Source organism: Falco punctatus, assembly GCF_963210335.1.
Source record: "Falco punctatus genome assembly, chromosome: 14".
Lineage (NCBI taxonomy): Eukaryota > Metazoa > Chordata > Aves > Falconiformes > Falconidae > Falco > Falco punctatus.
In genome coordinates this window covers 21221837-21247936 of record NC_137594.1, presented here as the reverse complement: position 1 = coordinate 21247936, position 26100 = coordinate 21221837, and the positions used below count along the sequence as shown (strand labels likewise).

Genomic DNA, 26100 nt, shown 5'->3' with positions numbered 1-26100 from the left:
AAGGCATCTAAGACCCATGCCTGGAGCAAGCCGTGTCTCTTGGGTTACCACCAGATGACAATGCCGTAGCATTTTGCTGTCGATCCAGCTCCAGAGAAGACGTGGTTATTTTCCTATTGCTTTGCTCCTCCACATGATGCTGTTCAGCACCTCGTAACACCAAAGGTTAGGACCCCATCTCATTTCCACTTAAGTTAGGCTGCATGTATAATTAATGTGAAGCGCTCACTCCCAGTGCTGCCGCTGGAAAGGCACCTCTGGTCCCACTCTGGCACTAAAGCAGCATGAATTCATTTTTATGATGAGTGAAACACGTCTTTCACTGCTCAGCGTTCAGTATTTTGATTTTTAGCAACAGGCTTTCACATTCAGATACTCCTCATGCATTGCAATGTGGCAAAGCTATTAAAAACACAATTTAATTTCGGTCTCATTGCTGATCAGTCCGGTGGGAATTCTCACTTAATCAAACTTTAATGTTTTCCTTCTAAATTTGAGAAAAAATCAGTAATTGGCCTGATAATTGAATTTTCAGATCATGTATCAAAGGAATAATGTCGTGCATGGGATAAGCAGCAGTCTGCCTCTGGAAGCCCAAACATCTGAAATGGAAAATACTGCAGAATTTAGATAAAGATTTCACTATACTGCTGTGGAGCTAAGAATAGACCATATTATTTATATTGTCAAAGGAAGAGGCTGAAATCACAGAGATCTTCAGAGAGTAAAGATGCTTAGACAGTTATGCACAGGAGTTGTGTTCATGGAGCTGAAGTGGAAAGCTACTGACGTCTCGGCAGAGGCACGCTGCTCCCAGCGGGCCCCACGGGCCAGGCGGCATTTCACGCAGAAGAGAAATGCCAGGCTTTTCCCTCCTGGAAGGCACACGCTGGGTATCTTCCAAGTAACCAAGTAGAGAGTGAGGAGTAATTTGCCTGTTGCAGAGATGCCTTGTGCCCCACTGGGCGCCTCTTCACTGCGCTGAGGTCCCCGGGCTCTCTGTTTGTCCCGTGTGTCCAACAGAGCTTTGTTTCAGAGGTTCATTAGTGTTTTCCCATTGAGTTACTCTCCAGGTCCAGTCCTTCCTAGAAGCTGATTTCTGACTAGATCAGAGATTGAAATGAAACAGCTAGTGGGAAAAATTCAAAACATCTTTTTAATTAAAAATAAAATAAAATAGAGGCCTCATAGCCATAACAGATGACTGCGTTTCTCTGAAGTTCACATACTTTAAGAACTGTGCCCCTCTCTCCTGGGACCATGACGGCACCACTCAGTTCTTCCCGTACTTCAGATGCTTTCAAGCCGAGAAGCATTTCCAGAAGCGCAATAAATGCCTGCTTTCAGTTCTTGTTTAATTATTCTCTCTTTCCTCCCAAGTACGTTTCTTGTCTCTTCACTGACACTTTCCCTCATCCCCTCTTGTTCCCCGTCTCCCTAACTGAAGGTGAACATCTCCAACCCTGAGAAGTATATGGATGGAGGGGTCCTGTTCCCTCTCACAGTCTGCACCTCCAGCGGCTTTGGCGAGGTTGCTCCTGTTCACACTAAAATAAAAGGGATGCAGAGACCGTGAGCCCGCTCCTCCTGTGCCTGTGAGATCCTTTCTTCCATCAAGCCAAGGCACCAGGAGGGCGTGAGATGGTGGCTGGACCATGCCCATCGGCAGGACGAGGAGGCAGATGCTTGGTAGGAAGCATGCCCGCAGCCTGCTCCGAGAGGCTCAGGTGCCAGATGAAGGATCTGCTTTCCTGGGAGAAACAAGGAGCGCCAGCCACATGCTGCACCCAGGCCTCTCCCCTGTGGAGGAGGGGAGCCGGGGCTGCTTGCGCGCTGCCTGCGTGGGTGCCTGGCAAAGGTGCCACCAGCCTCTTCACAGAGCTGTAGTCAACACTTGCGAAGAAGGTGAACACTCATCGCTCTCATCGCTATAGGTGCGGAGGGAGAGATGATGTTCGTGCTGATTTAGGCTTCTTTTTTTCTTTTTTTGACACTAGATGTCTATTTGGCTTTGCCAAGCCCGTGTCCATCAGAGCCAGCTGGATGCTGGGGTTCCTCCTCTGTGCCATGACAAGAAGTTACACTGGCTTTTGCAAAACAAATGTGCCGACAGATCTTGGCAGGTGGTTCTCTCCATGCCACATTTGGGTAGTATGAAGTTCCCTCTACTTAAGCAGTATCAAATGTTTACATCAGAGTAACGACAAAATATCCTTTTTTAATTCTTTCCTTTAATTTTAATTTTCCTCTTGCTTCCACTTGCCAGCTCAGTGTGCTATTGCTATGTAGCAAAATTTAAGACATTAAAACCGTCCTGTTCAGCTTTTCACTGTCAAAAGTTCCAGTAGAACCACTTTCCCTGCAGATTGTGGGATTTTGAGAAAGCTGCAGTTGTAGACAGAAAATTACTTCCAGGGAAATAAATAAAATTGGGTAAATTGCATGTGCTGGCATTAGCTCAGCTCCTTCCATCTAGGGGAAGGGGAGTTGTTTTTAAATTCATTCACTTGGATGTGCAGGAAAAAATGGCTCTGATTTGTTTTGATGATTAAAACGTTCAAAAATACCAGTTTCCTGTCCATCATTCAGAGCGTGTTCGTGTTGGACAGCAAAAGGAAGGAAAGTTTATCCTTGAACAGCGACAGAAAACCAAGAGACCGGCTACCTCTGGCTGCAAGCACCGCTTGCCACCGCTGGCCTTGGTGGTCATTTCCACCCTACACTCAGCTGCTCTGTCAAGGTTAAAGAGTGACACAGTGGTGGGCACATTCATGAGCGGACCCATAAATCTGTGGGTAATCACTTATTAATAGCTCCTTCTGCCAAAAAGATCAGAAATTATGTGCTAATTGATCCATCAGGCAGCTTTTGCTGCTGCCATGCATTTAAGTAGCAACAAGTATCTCAAGTACTCTTGCCCTGATGGTGAAGAACCTAGCATAGCACCGGTGTGGTTTTGCTGTGGGGATAGGAAGTGATCCCCAGCTTCATCCTCCAGCATCCCACCAGTGATGCTACCTAGCTTGCCACTGGAAAGAAAACATGTTCCCCTTTCCTTATGCTTTCTCCATCTCCTGCACTTCAAGTGTCAGCTGGGCAAAGTGAAAGGGCTCTAGAACAGTCTAGAGTCCACAGCATCTGCAAAGGGTGAGAGCCAAGGTGTAGGGCCAGAAGAGCTCTTGGGCTGCTCAGATCCTCTGGCCACCACCGGTACCAGGTGCTGTGGGAGGGAAGGTGTTGTGTGGCTCTGAGACATATGTAGGGTGACAGCGAGGTTGGCAGCTCCTTCTCCTCAAAAGTGCTGATGGAAATCTAGTCTGAGAGGAAGTTTCAAAAGGTAGGTGAAAGCTATGGAGAAGTAGGTGGACTGGAGGCGATGGCAAAGAAGTGGTGAAGGGAAAGGATGCTCCTAACAGCACATTACTTTCCAGAGTGATATGTGTAACATCGCACCCCGGGCAGCACCAGGGATGTATCTGTACCCAGAGCCAGCGCTTCCCCCATGCCGTTCACACAGCAACCATGCTTCTCCAAGAAAATGTCAGGGGAACATACCGCTGTGACGGCCTAAGTTGCATTTATTCCTCATATATTCCTGGGGAGGCTGGTAAAGATAAGCTCTCCTAAGTCACCGAGGAGCACACACGCAGGGGAGCACTACTGCGTGCACCTCGCCAGGGCGCACACACCCGGGAGCAAAGGCTGCCCGAGCCTCCTGCAAACACTCACTGTGCGTGAACACAACGTGGCAAAGCCACTTTCCATAACCCTGCGGGTTTGTTGGAAGGACCTGCAATGGGAAAGGCAGATCAACGAGTGTTAACAGAGCCGACAGATTATTTCCTGTAGCAGCACAAGCAAGTTGGACAGAGAGGCGTGGGATTTAGGAATTGTGTCTGTGGGCGAGCGCCCATCAGAGATGGCGGGCTGGGGAGCAGCCCTGGTGCTCATGGCCAGTAACAACTACAGCTAGTCTCAGCCTAAAGATGCTCTGTCAAATGTTTTGGGCCCAGCCTTATCGGGGAACTTTTCATCAGGTGATTACACAGCCGGTACTACTCATCTGCTAATGATGGTTAGCAATGTCACATAAATGGAGAGGCTGGTGCACTGAAGGACTTTTGCTCTGGGGGACTGAGGAATGGAGGATGTTGGAGAGCTGAGTAGATGGGGGGGAAGGCTCAGGGTAACCCCTCTCTTGCCATCTCAGTAATTCAAGGGCTCTATGTACTCAAGAGGAGAAGTCAGGTCCAAATGTAGTGATTAGGGCTTCTGTTAGAAAATCTATACTCTGCTTTAGGGGGCTTCTGACAAGCAGGGAGAGGAGATGAGCAGAGTACAGAGAGGCTCTGAAGCTCCCAACAGCAGAGACATTCTCTTTCAGCAGGGCAACCAACTTAAAAGTTGGCTGGATGCAGCTGATGCCTTCTGTCTTCCCCTTCACTATCATCCTTCTCTTTTGACCCTTTTGACTATCTGCGTGCAATGGATCCTCCAAAACAGTCACCTCTCTAAATCTGGAGAGGAAAAAGTGCCCCTTTTGTAAGGGTTCCCCAAGCTATCTGCCCCCAGCCAATTCCGCCTACAACCTGACTGCTCTTCTCCAGCCAGCTCTTTGGAGGCAGCTTTGTGTCCTCTCTTAAGGCAGAGCAGGACCCAGGTCATGGCTTTAAGACTAAGAAACTAAGTCTCAGACACTTTTTTGGGGGAGAGAAATAAGCTCTTATCACCTACACAGTAAAGGCTTTAGGCTTTCCTGGTCTCTGGCTCAGCTGCTTGGGCATTGTGGCAATGCGAGGGGTACTTCTGGTTTTAGAGTTCCTGTAACTGAGAGCAGTCAGGAGCTCAGATGGGGAGGGGAGGGAGATCCAAGAAGTGTGACATCTAAGTCCTAGCATTACTTTTGAAAAGTTCCTGAAAAAGAGGAAAATGGCAAACTGTACCATAAACTGGAGGCTGGATCCCTGGGAACTCCTCCAGCTTTGACTTCTGAACACCTTGTATTCCTCTTTGCAGCTAGGTTTTGCTCTTAGTTATACTATTCAGATCTTGCTTTGTGTATGTGCAATTTCCCTGCTCACCTTCCCGAAGCGCGAGGCTGCCTTGCCACCCCAAGGCTGTTCAGCAACCCACTGGCCAGACCCAGCCAAAAGCCCCCTCCACCAGACAACCCCACGACGGTGCCCGAGAGTGCACTACAGGGAGCGTGCAAGAAACAGCACACTCCAAACTCTACCGTGCCCTGACTTCAGGTGTTGTTGCCATCTGACAGCCCTCGATCTCACTTAAACTTAATTGCAGAAACCGCTCAAAGCTTCCACCCTTGCAGCTCTGGTGCTGACGGATGCAAAACCTAAGTGCTTCCCGGCCCCTCCAGCAGTACAGAGGACAGTGGGTTTGGATCCAGGTGTCAGGAGATCGCAGCTGGCAAGCCAGAACAGCTGGTATTTAAAGCCTGCTAGGTTGCTCTCTTTCTAATGCCTGTGTATCAACGGTGCGAGGCTTGGAGACTTGTTGGTACTGAGTCACTGGGAGGCAGAAGGTGGTCTGAAACGTACTGGGAAAGTTCACGGCTCCAAATTGACCTGATCCCTATGGCTCAGGGGGACTGTGTGTGCAGCACTATATAAAATTTCGCTTTAAGGTCAAGTTCTTCAAAACCAGAAGATTCCAGCATTGTGAGAAGTGACTTGAAAGAGTTTAGAGGACTAATGGGAAGGAGACTTAGCTAAAAGACAGTCGGCGTCTTCAAAGGCGGGAGCATCTCAGGATGTGGCAAATGAATGGGCAAATACTGCAACGGCCTCAGACGCTCAGAGACTTTCCCATCCAGTGTCGGGCAGATGAGTCTGAAGGCGTTCGCAGTGCCCCTGTGAGAGACCACTTACACAGCCAGCAAGTCCCAAGGTGTTTCAAACCTTGTTTCAAGTTCCCAAGCTAGCATAGCAAAGGCAAAGGGGGAGGGTAAAAATTACGAGATGCAGAGGACAAAAAGCAGAAAGAAGGATACAAACACAAAACAAATAAAAAATGAGTACTGTCTCACTTCTGAGTCTTATTTAGTGTACAGAACATACCCTGCTGGAGTTTCTCTCTCCGTGCCAGCCTGGCATAAGCCCAAATTAAAACTAGAGGATATTTTTCGCAATGCAGGGTTTTTTTGCCCTGATCCCATCCCATTACTGGTATCAGCCATGGGTAGCTAATATAATCAAGAGACTAAGCACTAGAATGAAGCTTGAAGAAAAGATCAGGCAAGCAAAGCTTATGGGAGGTGGGAACAGCCACTCAGTACTTAGGCAGCTTGACATGATTGAGATCACTGGGAAGAAAAAGCCTGAAAAACCTAGGAGAGAAGCTGCAGGGTGGCAAGGGGGAAGAAACAGCACAGGAGGTTTATCGCCTGCTTGTACACATGCAGAGCATTAGGTGGGAACACCGAATTTGTGGTTGCATACCTCACTACCAGCTATGGGTCAGGCCGTCGCCCCACGTTACATCAGCTTACTCAACATACAAAATCTCTCGCTATGTAACTTTTCCCAAAATGCTCAACTTCTCTTTCTATCAATTTTCGCTCCAGCAGTAGCTTTCCACATGAGCAGAAATTGATGCTTATGATTACGCTCGCCAATGCCAAAGTTCCCCACGAATCAAAACAGACCCACGTTTACCTGACAAGTATACTATTTTAAAACCTTTTGCAGGAGAAAAAAACCCTGATGATTAGGCAAAATATACAGAAATAGCACTTGGCTTGGCGTCATTAGCACAAATACAAAAAACATTTGGGGACCTCTTTTATGTGCTGAATATTCCATTCAGTCCTGCAGTGCAGTGACTCCCTAAACCTTTACTGAACTGAGCTCTGGCTTTTGAGGCTCTAATTTGCTGTTGCCATGACATTGTTAATGTCTGAATCGCTTTTTTTAACCACTCTTCTCGTTTTCCCAGTCTCTTGAAGAGGCATTCTGAGATAGTGGGCATGAGCTGATCTTGTGGAACAGCCTGTGTGTCCTCAAAAATAACAGAGGAGTATTCGTTTTTACAAGCTGGATGGCTGATACAGTCCTGATGGATGGATGATCCCGACCCTGATGGATAATAGCTTTTTAACTGGAGAAACCACAGTGAACATACCTCACCTAGTTGAGATGATTTTGGCTTTGGGAGGGTGGGGGGCTTTTTCCTCTGCTGGATTTTTAAAATAGTGACATTCAGAAAAAAATGTTATTAAATAAACAAAAATTCCTTGTTCTCTGAGGCTTCCAGAACGAGTGTACAGAATAACATTTAATTGCTTGGCAGTGAGTTTACTAACATACTTGCTTCCCAGATCCAGCTGAGAATGGAGAAGCCTCTGTTAAGGTCAACCTCAGCAGAACAGCATTGCTTCCTTAGGAAACACTTTTTGCAGGAGATGTACCTCCTGTAAGGGGACAACACCTTCCGATTGCCTGGCTTCTCGATAGCACAGCAGGCGTTACTGCTTGGGGGTTTAAGGAGGACGTTCTGAAGAACAGGTCACTTCAGCTCACCTTCCTTGCACTTCCACTCCTCCCTCTGATCAGCCCAGCCCCTCCGAGCCTTGCACGGCAGCGGAGTCCCCTGTCACCCCCTATAGCTGCCACCGCACCAGGCTGGCAAAGACCCCTTCACCGGCGTGGGCGAGGAGATGCAGCCCAGTCTGTCGCTGTCGCTTTCTTGAGGGGCAGGTCTCAAAGCCTGCTGAGCCCAAAGCTGAAGTGGTTCATCCGCTGCCCCCCAGTACCAGTCGGTCCCCGTTCCAGCACGAGCCTGAGCCAGACTCCAAAGGCACTTTGATGCTGGTATTTTTGCCTTTGGGATATGCCCTCTGATTATCGAGGCTAGAGAAGTGGAAGCTGTTTAACAAGTTTCGGAACTTTAAAAAAAGCAGCGAGCTTGATGGAACGAACAGCATGTTCCCTCAAGGCACCATCAGGATCATAGGTGAGACTTCAGCGGCTGTCATGACACAGAGGTCCCTCTGCCTTTTCCTGCAGGCGAGAGGGCGATGGCAGCGCTCGGAGAGCTGGCCTCGGCTCTCCGACTCGGACCCTGCCGACACCGGGGGGCTGAGAGCGGGGCGCTGGCAGATCCCATGCTCCTGAGTGGTGATGTGCTGTAATGCAGCGGGATGCGCATGGCTGAAGTGATGTCTCTTCATGGCACTGGTTTTAATTCTGATTTATCAAGCCAGAGCTTGGGACGGTTGCTCCCCCTCGCTCGCTCTTACAGGATAGGTGGCAGTCCCTTGAAGCTCTGGTCAGATGCAGTTGGTGTGGTTTTAGTTTGATCTCTGCTGGGGTGCTGCTGGGTTCCACCTGGGGCGATTTGGTGGGCAATGACTCCTCTCTTACTAGGGCTTTCTCAAGTCAGTGATATAATTCCCGTTCAACGGGAAGAAGAACAGGTCCACAAGTGTTAAGTCTTTTGGGGCCATACAGAATGCAAAGCACTACTTAAAGCTTAATAACCCTGTAACAGCTTTGAATATTTCCTTACTTCAGCCTCGGCTTTTATAGGTACATCTGAAAATAAATAACGCTCTTAGAATGCAGTAACAGTGACATCTGAGTATTTCCAGGAACCTACAGTATAAAAATGTCTGCCCACCACTGAAAGGAACAGAGATCGACATTTCAGATAACAAACAAATGCCTTTGATTTTCTCTCCGTGCCAAGGAACACTGATATTGTCTCTGTCTCCTGGGCATTCTTCAATGTGCCTCATTAGGACGTTATGAAATGTTGCTCTATTTGTTCTGTTGTAAAATAGCAAAACAAGCCTTGGGGCCAGACTGTCTTCAGCGGCGCTGGATGTGTGCAGGCTGTGGGTCTGCCCTCCGCGGCGGGATGCTCGTGCCTGGCGTGGCTGGAGCGGGGAGGGCTGGGAGAAGAGGGGGGAGAGGGAGAGACGATCCCCTGGCAACTTCTCGCTGTTTTCTTCCAACAGCTCAGCTAAGGAAGATCCTAACCTAGGGCTGCTACTCTCTTTAATGTAGAAGCTTGGCAAGACCAGGTTTGGCGTGTTAACACAAACCTGCGGGATCTCAGAGGTTTTGGTTGTTAAGACAGAGGTGGAGGCCCAGGCAGATACAGAGCACTTTTAGAAACAGTTGTTTTTCCCAAATTGGAGCTCTTAAGTTAAACAGATAGCTGAGAACAGCTCCTTGAAAATATCAGACTCTACAATCTTACTGTGTTTTTTCACTCTGAATACCAGGGAAATGTCTTGGGTTTTTTTAATAAACACTTGCGAAGAGCATACCAGAGGTCCAAGGTTAAAACAGGGAGGGGAAAACTTTCTACAGCTAATTTTGCCAGTGCATTTAACAAAACCTTTGGTGTTCACACCTACTAAGGAGTCTCTTAATGAGTCAAAGCAGATATCTGATCTGCACAAACAAGGCGCGCAGTTGTATGCACATACTCAACTTATAATAACATACAGAATCAGCCCACAGCTCTTCTGCACATGCCAGTGTGTTAATGGGTAATGTCTAATCCTGCCCTTGGCTAATCCAGTCATGTTTGCTTAACCACATTAGCCCAGTTACTCCCCAAGATCTTACCCTCTAAACCTTCAAGTTCAAGTGGTGAAGGCCCATGTCCATTTTTAGAGATTTGAACGTCAGCCACAAACTTAGATGTAGATTGCTCTGGAGATCTACCAAATATGGACTCTTGAAAATTCAGTCCTTTTAGAAAGGTCGGAAGTGACTGGGATTGCAAAATCTTTTCCAGCCTGGCAAACTTGTGCTGAGTTGCCAGCTTTGGACTAAGTGAACCCTGACTTTGGACAGAGCCTTAGCAGTATCTTTTAATCTGAGGTTTTCAGGCGTCACGATAAGATGGATATTGCCATGTGAACTCACATCAGCTTCATATACAACTCAAAGTGGCGCATAAATGCTGGCCTCAAACCCTTGAAGTGTTTGCCCTACATGATATGGTTAATACAAAACTTTAAAATGCAGTGATGGAGCAAATTAGAGTGGCGTGAAATAGGATTGTAGTTACAACATCTAATTAGAAAGCACTGTGAATTACACACTTTTTATAATACATGAGCTGGTTATAAATAGGACAGCCGGACAGACCAACAAAAAGTTGTTTCTTGAAATCTGGGGATGCAGAAGAGTCTTATAGGATCAGCTCTTTCACCAGAAACCAGAGCACTTGACAGTCTTCCTGCCTCAATTCTGGGTGGCTGTTCCCCAGGATAACAAAGATTAGGTTCTCTAGCTCCACAAGCAAGAATTAAGCCTTTCAGCTTATGGTTTCTTCTGGGGACAGGCTAAAGTGTCATTGCCAGAATTTTTAAAGTTTTTGGTTGAAGAGGAGCTGATTTCACTGAGACATCATCTCCCAACCTACTTCACCTGTGTCAGCCTGGCAGATAGGGTTGCTGATGCAGAGGGCTGCTGGACCAGATGCTCTGTTGGCAACAGGCACGGCTCTCCACTCGCTTGAGGGCTTTCCCTCTGGGGCATGTGGAGATGGTGGTAGCAGCAGGACCTCACTGTGTACGCTGCTGAGGTTTAGCATAGCCTGGAAATACATCTGACTTCCTCCACCTAGACGTGGACGTAGGAATGGCTCTGCTGAGACAGGTAGCTTAGAGCCTGGCTGGCTCCAGCATCCCTGGACTGATACGTGAAGGCAGGATAGTTCCTTCAGAGATGCTGGCAACATGCAAACCCAGCAGAACTGCCCCCTTCCCCTCTGGCACTGCTGTCTGTCTGCTGGAGGTGTCCTGTGTCCTGCTCCTGAGCGAACGCCTGGAGAGTGACCGCGCTCCCATCTCGGTGCCCTGGGGACATTTCTGTGAGACACACCAACTTGGTCTGACATTTAATAAACTACTTTGGTTTTAATCTTGTTTCTTACTTGCCAGTTAAAAATGTCTCACTGCTGTGGCAGCAGAAGGCCATCAATAAAAGCATGGGAAGAGCAAGGTCATGTTATCCCCCAGAACTCGGGTGGTAACATCAGAGCCCCGTCTGCCCGCTCCGTGCAGAGTGGCTGTCAGTATGCCCGCCTATGCCACCAGTGCCACGGGGCACCTCTGCTTTGGCTTGGTATGAGAGAGAGGGAAAACGTATGGGAAGTATTGCCAGGGTTTCTTTCCTGACATCTCACCTTAGGGGGTGGAAAAAAGGAAGCCTGACTCCAGATACAGAGCCTTGGGCAGTGTAGACAGAACGAAGGGCTTCTGGCTTCTGCCCGCGCTTCCGCAGGGGTGATGCCCAGGCGGTGTGCGCTCCGGCTGCGTGGGCAGCAAGTGCAACGGCATCGCTGTCTCTCCGCAGAGGGCACTGCGGCATTTTCAAGCCCGGGGATCAAGGCTTGGTGGTGAGGATGGTCCACGTGAGCCATCTGCCCTCTTGGGCTGCTCTCTGCCTCACTGTGTGTTGTATCTACAGAGGCAGAGCCTGCTCTTGGAGACAAGCCATTCCCGGCGATAATGCATGGGACGGCTTTAGCCCTGTTTACCTCAGCCTGTCCTAGTCAAAAGCTCAACTTGTGGATGAAAGGAATAGCTATTCACAGAGCTAGGAGAGAACACACAGATCTGACCTTTAGAACAACCCTTTACAGTTATGGAGATGCTACTTTTATCACTCCACTACTTGCTATCCTATTTAGCATTCAGCTGGAACCTACTGCCACTTTCTTTCCTGTAAGAGCTGGAAACAACCATCTCAGAAGCTTTGCTGGTAGTCCTGCGTGTGGAATTGGATCTCCTTTCCTTCTGCACATCAAGTGCTTTATTTCTGACCACCCCAGCATACACCCATCCAGATTTAGGTGCTAGGCACTGCTTCAGGTGCCCTGGATTTCTCGCTGCAATTTCGTGTGTGTGCACCAAGGTGCTGGCAGCTCGGCTAACTGTTCCGCACAACGTCCTGATGTCTGGTTCATACCCATCATCATGGTAACCCACAACAGAGGCCAAGGGCTGGGTCTCTGTGGCTTTTGAAAAATTTCATCTCTCAGAGCTAACATGTTTACCGCAAGCATTAATGGGCACTTTTCATTAGCAGTCTCCCCTTCCAGGCCAACTGAGAGGAAACAGAAATTAAGTCGGTGTCTCCCTGCAGCGTGCCCGGACCAGGGCTGCCATTTGCAGAGGGTGCTTGAGTGAAACTCACCCTAATCCTGCTGCTTGCCTGGGAAGGAAGCACCGAGACTTCCCCCAGCTCCTGCCCCGCAGGAGAGGAGATGTCTGGTTCAGCAGGGAAGAAATAAAGCCAAGTCAGCATCGCCCCTGCCCACCTGAGAAGACCCCACTCTTTAGCCTGTCAACAGTCACAGCCTCTGCTAGAACAGCCAAGGGAAGGACCCAGTTCAGTGCTGGTGGGTGGGACGGGGACAAACGGCTCGCTGGAAGCTTTCCTGGCACTGTTTAACCTCCTCTGTGGCGCCGAGTGTAGCAAACTGATCTGTGACTCCTGGTCTGAACCAGGAACCGCATAATCAGTATGCAGGGAAATTTGATTTTTCTGGCTCGAGGAACTTGCTGCGCTAATTCTTCCTGATCCCAGGCAATACCCTACAGCTTCTTATGGAAAAGGGCTTACAACTGCACGGTGTGCCGGTGCTGCCTGACAGATATAACAGAGTTTGTAAGGGCTGCTGGGGAGAACATGTGTTTACATCTGGAATTTAACTGGCAGGAAGCTGGTGCTTTGTGGTGGACTTGGCTCCTGAACTCAGTTCTCTTCCTAAAGGGTCACTGAAGACTCACTAGCACTGGAACTAATTCCTGCCGGCCTCTTGGAGCATTTCAAGGCAAGTCAGCTAATGATAGCGTGGAGTGACAGGCCTCCCCTCCCCACCAGCCCTCGCTGTTTATTTGCTGCCCACTCTTTCTTTGCAAAGTTGATGGCAAAGGAGAAAGGGACATGGCGTGATCGCCTGTCCACTCCCTCCCTCCTTGGTGCTCTTGGATCGGCCCAGAGAAATGAAGCTGAAAATGCATGCTGACAAGCAGCACGACCCAGAACCGGGGTCTCCCCCGCCCAGGATTTTAGGGGACAGACGATGAGCAGTGGGAAGGCAGCTCAGAGCTGCTGCCTGTGTGGATTACTATTAGCAGCTCTCTCCTCATCATCCTGCTTCTTTTTCCAAATAAATATATCAGCTGATCATGCCTCCTGGTTTGAAACGTGCTGGCCGTGGCTTGCTCCTTGGCCTTACAATGCAGTGCCCAGGGAAGGATCGCCGGAGCTGCCTGGCTGTCTGGGGGATGTCGAGTGCAGCGATTTGCACCCTATTCCCATTCAGAAACGGGAAAAGGGGAGCCTGAAAAAGGGTGTCAGCCCAAAAGGTGGCTTTTAAGCTGATTCGGTATGGTAAAATGTCTGTGTGTACAGCCCATGACTGAAATATGCAGAGGTGTAGTTTGGGTCCAGCTCCTCTTGGTTTCTGAAACTCCATGGCCCGAGAGCCCTGATGCTGAAATTGCCCAGTGTCCTCATGCTGCCTCCTCCCGGTACACCATTCAGGGCTTTAGGGTTGGGACTATTTTGTGCACGTAAATTTTTTGCTTGGATCACCAACAATAAATAGAAGGTGCTCGCTGCTTAGTCCTCAAAGACATAAAGAGCAGCTGAGCCAAAGGCTCAGCCCTGCAGAACCTTGTGTGCTGCTGCAAATCATCCTAGAGCCTTCCCTGAGGTTTTGTTCTTGGAGAGAAAGTTGAGGAAATCAGGATTTTTGCCTACTCACTCATCACAAGACTGGCCTGAACTTGGCTCATGATCCACCGTAATGCTGAATATGGCCATTTCAGTCTTGGTAAATCTTTTGCCTCTGGAGTAAATTAAATAAAGAAGCCTGCAAGAATGGCAGGTGGACACCAACTGCAGACAGCAGATTTAACCCCATGCCGTTTCGCGGGTGAAGGATCCCACCAGTGAAGACACACGTGTGCCCCAGCAGCTAAGAGGAGCAGAAGCTGAACTTGCAGGCAAAAATCTGTGCAACTTGCGAGTTTAAAACCAACTTTTGTTTTACAACAGCTTCTGTGGGTGCCTGCAATGTGCATCCAGGGAAGCTGTTGTAAAACAAAAGTCGGTTTAAATCTAAGGGACTTGAAGAAGGACAGCACAAATATCGCTGGTTAAAAAACTTTGCATGCCTCATAAATATGGCCGTGGAACTTGGCAAAAGAAAAGCTTTCCAAAGCTTATAGTAGCAGTAACAGTAATTAAGGAGAATAAAAGCCAGAAGAAAAATGGCTTTGAGACCTTTTGCTAAGGTGCTGGTGAGGTGGTGAGAAAAACTAGCCTAAAATTCCCATCTTTGGCATCGGCAGAAATGTCACACTGCGCCTCCAGAGAGGCTGTGTTGCCAAACCTGCCCTGCATAAGAGAAAGAAAAAGTACACAAATGCAATGACATGTAGAAGGAAGGAAAGAAGATGAGACCTGCTTCTCACTTGGAAGAAATTAATTCATAATTTTACAGAACTGACTCAAACTTACTAGATGGTAACTACTGGGATCTCTTTCTTCTCCGAAAAATTTTCCTTTGTTGCTTGGCATATCATCTACCAGCACTAAAAGCTCTCATAATCTTAAATAAAAACTCAATAAAATTGGCAAGCCAAACATTGTCCTGGCCTCAGAAGATGCTCTCTACTTCCCTGCTGCTGCCTCCTGTTGCTTGTCGGTGATGGTAGGGGGGGACAGGCAGGGGTGGGAGATGGGCTGAGCTGTGTGCCCAGGGACACGAGCAGGGCTGTGCTCTTCCCAAGGGAGGCCTGGCAAGGGGGCTGCCTGCTCTGGAGCACAGCAGCTGCCAGCAGGTAAGAGGGAATAGGATGGGACCCTTTTTGCTTCCCAAACCTGTGAAGAGCTATTTTGGAGTTGTCAGCCTGTTTGCATCTTCTCTCGTTAATGGATGCTCGTTTCCTCTGTGCAAAACATTCCCCTCCCATCCCTACTTCTAAAACCTCTTCAAACTGGAAGTGTTTTTTTCTGGAGAACAGTCTTGCTTCTGTTTTGCTGTCAGCCGGACTAGAAAGCAACTGGTTGTATCCAACTCATGACCCAACAGCCTAGCTACCTGACTGAACACCTGTAACGTACATCCAGCAGGTTAAGATCCAGTTATTAACCCCCCTTCCCATAAAGAGGCAATTACCCACCCAGGGATAGTTTCTAAAATGCAGGAAGAAGGAAGGGTTCACAAGCAGATGACAACCACACAGCTAACCACAGCATGATGCTGTGGGACTGCTCCTACGCGTCACTTGATTCTCCATTCCCATGATCCCAGCGTAAATCAAGAGTAATTCCCCTCTAATCAATGAAGTTAATCTAATCTTAAACCGATCTATAGGAGAATGAGGACTTAATTATAAATAGCCAACCTAAGGGAATTATTTCTTATCAAGGGAGAAGTATCTAGCAACAGCCGTGCCATCGACACAGATACAATATGCTGCAAACCAGATACTCCTACAGCCCTGGAAAACGAAGAGCACAGCAGAAAGGAGGAAATTTGTTCAAAGCCTGTGGGTGAGATTTTCTTTGACTCCTGAGTGGGTTTTGACACTCGGGAGGGATGTGCTGTGCTGCCTGGAGCAATTCCGGGGAGATGTGCTTCGGATGTGGGTCTCTGCTGGGGGAAGGATGAGGCATCCTGGGGGCCCCCAGCGACTATCTATCAAAAACCCTAAACCAGACACAGGCTGATTCACATGTCCTGCACTTTTTTCCTGCACATTTTCTCCCTCTGTCATTGACCACAAGGCTAAACATTGCCACGGTGCAAAATGACACGGTTTTACAGCAGCTCTTGAGGCTTTGTTGTTTCTAATCTTCATTTGGAGTTTGATTCTTCAAATTTCCTTTGAATGAAATACCAGGAACTCCTGCCTGGCCTTCCAGCGTGGCTGTCCTGACCTGGGTGAATGGCTTCTTGGGGCTCCTGCTGCCCTGGGTGAGGCTGGTCCCTGCTGCCAGACATCCTCCCACCCCATGCAGTAGGTGAGGCTGATGTCAAAGAAGTAATAGCAGCTGTTAAATGAGCTCCCACACGGTATCTTTAATCAGTTATTAACAACGTACACAAACGCTGATTAATAAAAAATTAATAAAACCTGTATTCGGGTAATAAAGTCTTCATGTGTGACAGATCTTCTGCCATCCCCATGACTGATGGAGTATGAGGGACACATCTGAGGTACCACCATCGTGCTGTGCCCCTGCGTGGGGGAGGGCAGCTGCCCCCACGGTGGCTGCCGGAGCTTGGGGTCTCTCCCCGGTGAACCCACCTGGGCTACACGGAGCAGCTACGGGCTTTGGAGGGGCAGGTGTCCCCTTTGGAGGAGCAGGGTGGCATGGGGCTTGGGCACAGTGTCGGCACGTTTTGGTTTCCTCAAGGGCAGTGTTTCAGCTGGAAGCCTCTGTCTCCCTGTCTCACCAGCTCAGCAAAACTCCCCCTTTGGAAGGCTGGGACTTCACAGCCAGAGGCCACGGAATGGCTCCTCTGCTCTGGTCTGTCCCCTTGTCTGGGCTTGTTTTGGCGTGCAAAGGCACGGGGCTGTCAGCGAGGCCTCCACACACCTCCCCCGAGGGAGCTACAAACAACACCTGCTCTGCGTGGAGCCCGAGGTGGCTGAGCGCCCGCGTTCAGCCCTGCCCTTGGACCCGGTGCTCCTGCAAGGAGCTGTTCCTCAGCAGGCCGGATCGCTTCGGGGTCTGTGGCCAGAGCAGACCGTTGCAGGAGAATGTCGTGTCCTAAGTTATTAGCACCCAGTGCAAGCAAGGCTCACGTTCCCTGTCCCTCCGCTCCCTCGTGCTCGAGCACAGCAAGGCAGCTGCCCTGGCTCTTCCTTCTCCCTCCCAAGCTGTCCCAAGCCCAGCCTGCCTGTGCTCTTGCTGTTTTGGAGCAAAGACTGCTCTATCCCTCGCCACGATCCCTGAATAAACAGCAAACGACAGAGCCAAGAGAGAAGTCCCTTCCCAAGACATTTGGTTTATGCCTTTTTGTGAGTTACACACCAGAGATCTGTTTAAGGCCAGGGATGCCCCGTATAAAAATTTTCATTTTTTCACATCTGGAGACATTCAAATAATGGGAACGCCATAGAAGGCATTCGGAAAACTAAATGGCACTCCTAGAAGTGTTGAGTAAGCAGCGTGACTCAGCAGCGCTTCCCAACACTTCCCAGAAGAGATGGAAATAAATCCACTTAATAACTGACATGTATTTGAAATGTGCTGAGTAGTTTGTAGTTATCTGCAATTGCTGCCGGGAGAGCTGACTTGCAATCGTACCTGAAGACAGCACCCTGCCTGCATAAGGCTGCGGCCAGAGGCAACCTGAGCTTCGGTCTCAGACACGGTGGTGACTCTCTGAAGGCTTTTAGTGAGTGCTCGATCACCCACATAGTCAGAAACCTTTGTATAGCATAGTATAAGCTATATATATAGCATATATATATATATACACATATATAGTATAAGCCCCTTCGAAGCCTCTGCCATGGCGTGTGTTTAACCTCAGTCACGCAGTACATCAAACAACTAGACGTATTTTTTGTCCTGGCTTACAGTCCCTTCAACCCCTTTCTGGACAGAAAGGCTCTAGAGAAGGACAAACAGTATCTGACTGCATTCGCCGACACCAGACACTACCCAGGGCAAGGCCAGTGCTGTTTGCTCTGTGGGGAGCGGCTGCACTGAGCCCATCAGATGGGCTGAAATCCGCCTTGGCCAGGCTGTGCCATCCTCTGGGAAGGAGCGGAGCCCTCGCATCCCACCCTGGATCCAGGAGCCACCAGGAAGCTCCTTCGCAGGCAGCAAGGAGGTTTTCACCTTCTCGGGGCTTTGCTCCAGTGTGGTCTTCTGCCAAATATTTTTGCACACCTAGTCTTCTGTGCTATCCTGCTCTGGCATTTTCCAGGGGTTCCCAGAGGAGCCATGTTCTGCTGGTATCTTGTGGGAATGGAAAGCAGTACCCCACCTCTCATTAATTCACCACTAATGGCACAGTCCCATGGCTGCTTCGCACTCCCCTGTGTGCCGAGTGCTTCCCTGTCACGCCACCTCCCTGGCAGCCCTAACTGCGGCTGCATTTGAATAACAAATCTCACAGGGGAAGGCAGGCAGCCCTTCTTCCAAGGGAACAGGGTGGTTGGGTTTTTTTTTCTTCTTTTCAAACTAAAAATACTCCCTGCATCATCCAAAACCTCAGTATCAAATACATAAAGCTCACAGAGGAAAAATATATCCCTCTCAGTGAAAAGAGAGACCTTGCAAGCAAGGAGCAGGGAAGACTAACCTCCATACGGGACAGGGTCCACATTGGCATGGGTGAACAGGGATGTTGGGAGAGTTTTGGGGAGGTGGGGGATCCTTTTCAAGGAATCTTTCGAGAAGTAGCGGTGTTCATTAAGCAAAAACCAAGCCTGAAGTGGCAACTGAAAGCAGAGGCACCAGCGGAAAAAGCAGCTCTAAAGATGGATTTGCACAGAAGATGTTGTGCTTTCCCCTGCCCAGGGAGCAAACAGGGCCAGGAGAATTCATCTGACAACCTTTTCTCCCGGGGGCTAGCTGAAGAGGAGGGCAATACTCCTAATTCAAAAATCAACTTTTGGGCATTTTCTATTTTCACTGATCCCCCCCATACACAAACATCCTTAGACCTCTCTTATCCCTCCCCTCTTCTAACGCCCAAAGGGCTGAGTGGGCTGTCTTGATCTCTCCTGACGGTATGGAGAGAAAAGGAAAAGCGCTACGAGCTCGAGCCCATGGCTGGGATTTCAGCTGGAATTCCCTTTCCTGGCACCAGTGAACATCATCTTGTCCTTTCCCAGTGTCTTTCTGGGAAGACTCAGGCACCATCTTCTTTAAAGTCCTCTTTAGGTGGTGAAATATGTGATTAGATTCAATCTGGACCTTGGAGTTGGAGTGAGATGACTGTGGTCTCTCTCTAAGCAATGATCACCTGAGACATCCCTTCCCCTCCTGTTTTTCTTCAAAAGAAAATTAAAAGGCTGGTATTAATTGATGGCATCTGTTCTGGTCAGTGGTTTTATGGGATGGTTAGCTATAAAGCTAATCTCAGAACTGGGAAGGCAGCATGGACAGCAAGCGTCACCGATCTATAGAGCCTGGCTGATGCCAAGCGCTCACTGAAGAAGCAGATCTGAGTGGCATTTTAAGGTGTGATTGCATCACTTGTTCTCATCTGGCTCACTTAGAAATGATGCTGAAGTGCATCAAAATATTTTTTTTTCCCTAGAAATGTGTTTCTTAGGAACAGGTCTGACTGCGCAGAGGGACTGGAAGACCAGGTGAACTTCTATCCCACCCTGTCCCCTGATTGCTGCCCATTCATCACTGATCCACGGCGTCTGGAAGAACCCAAAAAGCAGACAGAATGTTTACTTTTGAGTGAGGATTAAAGTGTTGCCATGCCAACACTATAGCTACCATCCTGAAGCAGGACCGATGTGAAAAACATCATGCTGGCACATCAACCGCTCGGCAAGGTGGCACCTTCCAGAGAGAAGCCTTCCACATGACATGCATTTCCAACCTGCTACGCAACTACTGCCCACTCTCCCCTGCCTCCTTTTGGCTCCATTTCATACGGCCTTTTTTCATTTTTTTAGGCGTTTTAACTGAAACTAGGTACATCAGGCCACCCTGGGGAAGTTTGGATTTTCAGAGCTATCAGTGATTGATAGTATTCTGCCGGCAGGGCGGTTAGCTGATACTGCCCCTGGGTGCAGTGCTGTCCGTGCCATTCGGTTGCTTGCCTACAGCACCCAGCTGTTTCCACCGCTATTACATTTTCTAGGCTCTTTCTATTCGAGACCCATCCCTCCCCTTTTCCTCAGGGCCGGTATCATCTCCCTCCCTCCCAAACTCAGGACTTCTTCCTGCTCACAAGCACTGTGGCACGTTTGCAGAAGACTGGGATTCTGACTGTTGTTCATAATCACTACTGCTGCCTTATAAATAGCTGCAATGCATGTGGAGCCAGAGCTAAGATCACATTTTAGCCCTAAATGAATCACCGGTTTTCTATTGTAATTACCTAGGTTGGAAAGGAGGACAGACTGACGAACTTAGCCTAAGTAAAACTCTACATGAAGATCTGGCAACCTCCAACCCGATTATTAAATTTGGCTCTTCTAGGCCTAATTCTGTCTGTGAGAGCTAGCCATGATGTGTTCATAGCCATGACACAAGCTTGTTTTGTCTCCCTTCTAAATGCTATCTTTATTAATAGCATGGCTACAGTGAACTGGACACCAGTTCTGGGGTGATCTTTTCTGCTGTATGAAGAGCGTTGCATGTTACTGACTTGATGACCACGACTCCAGCCTTGCCGGAGCGCAGTGCCGGGCAGTGCCATTGCTGCTGCAGCAAAGCAAGGTCTCCCGGGTCTGCCCGCAGGTCTCAGCTGACTCGGCTGGAATCTCTCCTGATGATGAGTGACTTTGACTCTCCCTAAGAGGCAGAGCAAAGGCACGGGAGCAGACTGTTTCAGGCTCTTTTTGTTGGTGCAAAGGGCTATCGTAAATTGTCTTCACGCTCTGCTGTTACTTTACTGTAATTGTTCATTAGAGAAAGATTTTGTATTTTCAGGGGCTCAAGGGATTTCTAAAGGAGGAAAATACATTAGTGTGATGTGGAAGGTGCAGCTTTTGGTTAGAGAGACTCCAGAACTGGTGCAGCGGGGCTTGTGAGTAACGCACCGTGAACATGCAGCCAGAGCTTACTCTGGGCTTTTCCTTCTTTGCTGTCTCCCTCTTTTTCCCGCATCCTCCTTCTGCAGCACAGATTCCCAATACATTGGCCATCTCAGCCAGCAACAACGAGCCTTTCTTCAATGAGCCAGCCATCTCCCCGGCAACAAGGCAGGCTGTGAAAATAACAAGTGCTTTCCTTTCTATGTTTCCCACCTCTCAAGAAATGCCCTGCCTTTTATTTGTCTCCATTGCTCAAAACCATGAATGATGGTAACTGAAATGCACCTCGTGGAAGGACGAAGAGGGAGGCAGGTGACAAAGATGGCTTTGGTCTTAATGGAAAAGAGTGACAGATCTTTATACCTTAGTGAAGAGCAGGCTGAAATATTTGTCCGGCGTTGTTACTGTGATGAACCCAGCAGACCCAGTGCAGGAGGAATGGTTATACATGTGCTGTGGCTATTGCATGCAGCCAGCCAGCAGACTCCAGTTTCAGCTGGACATCCAGACAAATGCTGACACCAGGCAAAAATGGGGTGGCTAATGCCCCCCAATTCCATTTTCCCTTTTCTCCCACTCCTTCCTGCTCCTCTACAAAGTAGCCCTGTTACGCTTCACTGCGGTGAAGTCCCCATCACTCACAACAGCAGACCAGCAAGGGCTGGTTGTATCCTCACTGCAGTGGCAGAACCCCAGGAATCCTGCGACCACCCACCAGACCTCCCCATTAGCTGCCAGTCAGCAAACGGCGGCTTCCCACCAGCACGGCGGTGCCTGATTAACCTCGCCTGCCCTCCCCTAAGTTATTAGCAGCTTTTTTGGCATTTCTCCGAGACCTTGGGTTAGGGACCCTCAGTAGGGCCAAGCTGGTCTAAGCAGATACCTGCCTGAAATGAAGTAAAATCCACAAATATCTTGGGCTGACAAGTAGAAAAAGCCAGTTACAAAGGAGCAGGTCTTACGAAGAGCTCCTCTCACACACCGCTCCCTCCCAGTGACTGCAAGGCAGCAGGTGACAGCAGCTGCGTCCCTGGTCCTGCCACTGGTCCTGCCATGTCCCTGGTCCTGCCGCCGCTGAGCCAGAGGGAGAGGAAAAGGGCAGCTCCTCACATCACCTTTGGCACCTGCTGAGGGGACAGGGCTGGGGACACGGGCTTTCAGCATCACCCTGCTGCTCAGAAGCAGGGTAGGTGCAGCCCTAGCACACGTGGCCCCCTTCTCCAGCTGCCTCAGGTGGGCTGTTCAATTGCACTAAACAGATTAGTTTTTAAAAATATTACTATTACAGCATTTTAAAATGTCCCAGGTACATCTTGGTTTAGCTCACAGTTCAGGAGTTACACACTGTATACAGCATAAAGTCACCACGTACACGTTTTGTTACAAAGCCTGAAAGAAAAAATTCCCTATGAAAATTTTTTAATACTTTAGCGGCTTTATAGTTTTCCCTTTCATAGCTGAAACAGAGACATTTCCAGACTCCCACTGGAAAAAAGTTCCATGTGAAGGTCACTGCCTGCCAGAAGGTCACTGCCTGCCACCTCCAGACCCCAAGCGCTGGACCTGTGACCCTGCCACCTCAGACAGTTTTATCTGAGCCATGTGACTGATACTGGGATTCTTTGTTGAAGTAATTTCTGCACTTTTTCAGCCTGTTTGTGCCCGGTTTATGCTAATATGAACACGCCCTCAGCTGTTTTCATACCAGCCTGCACGGGCGGTGTGCTTGGACAGGCTCATTGCAGCCTGGGACCACTCCAAGCTGTGGACACTCCCAGCCACCCAGCCTGGCTGCAGCTCAGGCATTTCACCCAAGTGGGGTGGTAGATGCTGCATTTCCAAGCAGCTTCTGAGGTCAGAGTTGATCTGTCAGGGAAAAGCCCTTATACTTCTTCTGATCGAGGTTTTGGAAGCTGGACTTCAGAACTGGCTCTTCAGATGAAAATCCATCACTTCCCTGCCCTTCCTGCTTGATCAGATCCACACACTTGCACTGACTTTTAGTTTCCTGGCTTTAAATCTCCATTTCCCATCTGCTCTGCCTGGTTACACTGAAAGGGACTCAGCGAGGAGCTTGCTTTATTAATACATTTGCACTTTAGAGAACCATTTAATCCAGAGGCTACACGTTACTGCCCGACTCTTTCCTGCCTGTTAATCTGATTATAAATGTAGTGCCCAGCTGGAGGGCCTTGGGTAGAGAGGCGAGACCAAGTGTCTGCACCTCTTCCTTTGTGTAACCCCTCGCTCTTGGATAGCTGGGGACCCAGACCTTGGGCAGCGATGGCCCTGGAGCTGAGGAACACCCATGGATGCTGCTCCCCCTGCAACCAGCTCCTGTCTCCTCACTGACAGCTCCTTTTTCACCTGCCCTCTTGCAACATGTAAAGGATTTGTGGCTTTGCACTTGCACAGCTTTTCCGGAGTTTCACACTGACCTTTCGGGCTGTGCACAATGATAATGTGCCCTGAGATGGCAGGACAGCTCCTGCCTCCCCGTGCTGAAGGACACGAAAGAAGGACCTCAGTGCTGCCTGCAGACCATGAACCTTCCGTGAGCCAGGCACAGCTGCAAGAAAACCCGCTCCCCTGCACATGGAGCATGTGTAAGAGTGAAATCCTACACGCAGACTCTTTTGTTCTTAACCTGGGGACAGGTCCTTATCAGCAGAGAGGGTCAGTGAATCCTGGAGCATCTGCTTTTCATGATGTATTTTGCCCTTTTGGCTCATATTTCCTACACTGAGCTCACTTTGACTGACAAAAGCTAAGGGGTTTAGTCTGGACTCTTGCCCCAGTCTTTCACTTCTAGTAGACTTAATACTGGAGGTATAATCATGGGCAGGAGTAAAATGAGAACAGTGAGAGAGGATTTGGTTATTTTACCTCAATAACAAAAGCACAAATCATCTCATTCGCATTTATTAAGCAGGGGAGGTTTGTTGGTTTGTGTTTTTTTGGTGGTTTTTTGTTGGTTTTTTTTTCCAAACATTGCCAGGGTGCCATTTGGAAGGGATACAGGGGCAGATGCATCTCCCATGAAGTCATGGTGGAAGAAGCTGTAATAGCCAAGCAGTCCCTGGGGAAAACCTGTCCTGGGCCTGTGCCCCCTCCTTCCCTGCTGCTGAATCAGGCTTGATCAGCCGCAGCCCTGGCTCCCCTTCCTGAGCTCTCTTCTCCTGGGGACTTAAGTGATGAGTAGGGGAAAATCCCCCACTAAAAGATTTGCGCTGGAAACCCTTGGTTGAGGAATGTCTTTTAAAATAGAGACGCTTTGCTTGAAAAGGGATGAACCATGTAGCATAATACTCAACAAATCGCCTGTTTAATGGCCTCTCTTTATAGCAGCTGTGCATTAATAACAAAAGCGGGGTAGCAGAAGCCATGTGCTTCTTTGCAAGATTAAAATAAATACTATTTCATACTAATACCAGCAACTTTCTGTGGAGGCTGGCTAAGAGGAGGGAGCAAGTGGGAGACCATCCTGGAGAGACTTGGTTTCTTTCCCCTTTGTCTACTGCTGGATGAAGGAATATTGCTCCCATCTAAGAAGGGAGAAGATGCTCTGAATCGGGCCTCCCAGACTGTTGTTTGGTTTATAGCTGTTTGTTGTAGGCTTGTCTGTACACAGTCAGCATGATGCCATTGTAAGATAGGAGTAATTCCCCCAGGACTACACACCTTAGGGGAAACTAGGCTGGGGAGAACTTTAACTTACTTTTTACATTGCAAAGGGTAACTCAGGATCCCTACTGCCAGAAAGCAGAAATTGAAACAAGAGCGGTTCACACTAGACTTAAGAAGAAACCTTTTCATCGTGAGGGCAGCAAAGCAGTGGTCCAGATTGCCCGAAGAGGCTGTGCAGTCTCCATCCTTGGAGGATTTCGGACCCGACCCGATAAAGCCCTGAGCAACCTGGTTTGACCTCAGAGCTGACCCTGCTTGAGCAGGAGGTTGAGCTAGACACCTCCTGAGCTCACTTCCAGCCTGAGTTATCGTATGATCCTAGGAACATTTGGTATCTTTTCCATAGTAAATATGAACCGACGCGACATTTTGTGCAGCCCAGTACTCCATCTCTCATTCCCGGCAGTCCTGATAACAGGTCTCCCCCTCCACACCCCCTGCTTCAGGCCTGCCACTAAAGCAGTGCTGAATTTCCCTCCTCGAATTAGGACTTCAGGCATTAAAAGATATATATAAAAAAGAAATTTTACGTTTTAAAGCTGTCTGCCACAGACGATTTATCAGACATGGAGAATGATTTGTTTCTGTTTTCCTGGGCATAGGTTTTTAGCTGAGACAAGATACGTTGCCTCGCTGAGAGCTGAGTCACCGAGTAATCAACAGATTAATGTATTCAGTTCGAAAGCCATCAGCATTAGCTCTCGGCAAGCTCACAAGAACTCCATTATGGTATCATCTCTACGTATGGGATGGAAATGTCTCCAGGATTTAGAGTTCCTGTGGGAAAAATCCCTAGATGCAAAGAAATCAAAATATCCCTTTGCAACTGGGAGAAATAAGGTACCTCTTCATACAGTAACACCACAGCAGGATTTTGGCATCCTTTCTAGTGAATGCTTTTATTATCAACCCTCAGATAAGGAGTTTGGGGTATGTTGTACATCTGTCATTTGATAGCTACCTAAAAATAGCCATGACAAACTCGGTGGCATATAGGACTTTGCCTTTATCAGGTCTTTAATCTGAAATTATTTTATTTGCAGTGAAACCAAGTAGTTTTTACTTTCTCTGGGATGGCAGCATGCAAAAAGGGTGGTCTTGACTTCCCTACGGCTCTGAGTTTCTCTATGTGGGCTTGGTCTGAGCCAGAAATGCAAAAAGGAAAGGCAGAGGCTGGCAGGGGCACCTCACAGAGGAGCCACTGTTTAAAAATAGGGAGCTGGTTAAAGTAACAACAGAGCAGCAACTGTAAAAGGGCAGGCTGGCCTAGGTGTGTGGCATGAAGGCTGCCAGACATCGCATAGTTGTTCTGATAAGACACTAACTGCCTAACTAGCAGCTAACACTGCTGCCCAGGACTCTGTCCACACGAACCTCACTGAAGCCATGCATCCTTTTGTTAGGAAGGGAAATTGCTGTTTGGGTACACCTGAATGGGGCATGTGTGAGTAAAAGCCAGTCAAGCCCCCACAAAAGTGAAGACAATCCTAAAAGCTTTCCTACCTAGCAGGCTGGTGGAAGGGATTTGAACAGCAGCAAGACTTTTCCCCGAGACATTTCTCCTTGAAGCCTGCGTATCTAGCACAGGCAGAGTAGACAGGACGCATGTTCTCGCCGTTTCCCCAAGTCTGTCAGCACCTCTGTCTAGGCTGTTACTAGATAACAGA

The 26100-nt window shown here is 48.7% G+C and overlaps 1 protein-coding gene across 2 annotated transcripts in view; it reads right to left on the bottom strand.

Moving 5' to 3' along the window:
* Positions 1–26100, bottom strand: part of GNAO1 (G protein subunit alpha o1) — a 146122-nt gene that overhangs the window by 68794 nt on the left and 51228 nt on the right. The window lies entirely within an intron of this gene.